This window comes from Myotis davidii, unplaced genomic scaffold (genome assembly GCF_000327345.1).
Source record: "Myotis davidii unplaced genomic scaffold, ASM32734v1 scaffold93, whole genome shotgun sequence".
In the NCBI taxonomy this organism is placed as follows: Eukaryota; Metazoa; Chordata; class Mammalia; order Chiroptera; family Vespertilionidae; genus Myotis; species Myotis davidii.
In genome coordinates, this window is record NW_006292095.1 from 7128138 (window position 1) to 7129443 (window position 1306).

The window sequence follows — 1306 nt, forward strand, 5'->3', positions numbered from 1 at the left end:
GGAGTTGCGACCCACAGGTTGAGAACCGCTGGTCTAAATATATTCAAGGTATAATGCTAGAGATTAGCAGAAAAAAAAAATAGAAATAGTCCTTGGTGCGTTCCTTTTTTTTTTTTTTAAGATTTTAACATTGGACCACCACTGTTTTGCAAAAAAGGTCTCCCTTCTGACCGGAGATTTCCAAAGCCCTCATTACATAGTATCCATGTATTTTCTGGTTAGTTCTATGAAGAAAGAACAGCCCTATGGTTATTTTTTATAAACATAAATACTGAAAGCACATTAAAGGGAAAACAAATTAATATCGGCCAAAGAAAGCTGAAGTAGGCTGAGGTATTCCCATTCTTCCCTTCATCTATTCCCACACACATATTGGGTGACAAAGACCAGGTTGTCTGCTAGATTCTGGAGATACAAAAGGGTATGAAATTCAATTTACATTCCCCTTGATCTAAAGATTGTCCCTTGTTCCTTTCTCACTACTGATGAGACCATTATAATGACAAGATTTCTTGCCATAAGCTAAATAATAGCTCTTCATATTTACATAGAAACTCTTCCCCTATTTCCTTAATGCTCATGCTACCTGGATGACACAGAAGCTGGCAATAGGTTGGTCTATTCTTTGTAATAATATTTTGTAGTTTGTATTTTTGTGTGTGGTTTAAACAGATCTATTGAGCTATGTTATATAGCATAAATTCTCCAATCTCCTTAATTTGTATTTCTTTCTTTAGACCATAAAAATAAATGGTTATCATAAACTTCAAATTATCCACATGTATATAAAGTAGGAAGTAAAAGCCTCAACACTACCCGAATCCTATTGTTATTAATTTTTTAAATATATCCTTCCACATTCTTCTAGGCATAAATATAAGGCATAGTTTCGGAATACTATTTAAAATAAAATGTACATACACAAAAGTGCACGTCATGAAAGTAAAGTACAAACTTTGTATTTTCATACCTTGTAACTAGTTCCCAGACAAATCAACATTATAAATGTACCACAAATTGGATTCTACTGCTCTGAAACTTCCCACATCAGCATATATTCACTAGCTGCATCGCTTTCATACATTATTTAACTGTACTCTATTTCATGGGCATTTAGGTAATTTCCCATTTTTCATCATGTAAAGAATGTATAGGAAATGTTTTTATGCATTTAATTTTCCTAGGCTTGGGAAGAAGTACTTCTCTTACACAAACCTTGTTGGTTCCATGACAGAATGGTCAAGTGGTTTGCTAAAAATAGGTGTCATTTAGACTCCTGGGAGAGAGAGAGAGAGAGAGAGAGAGA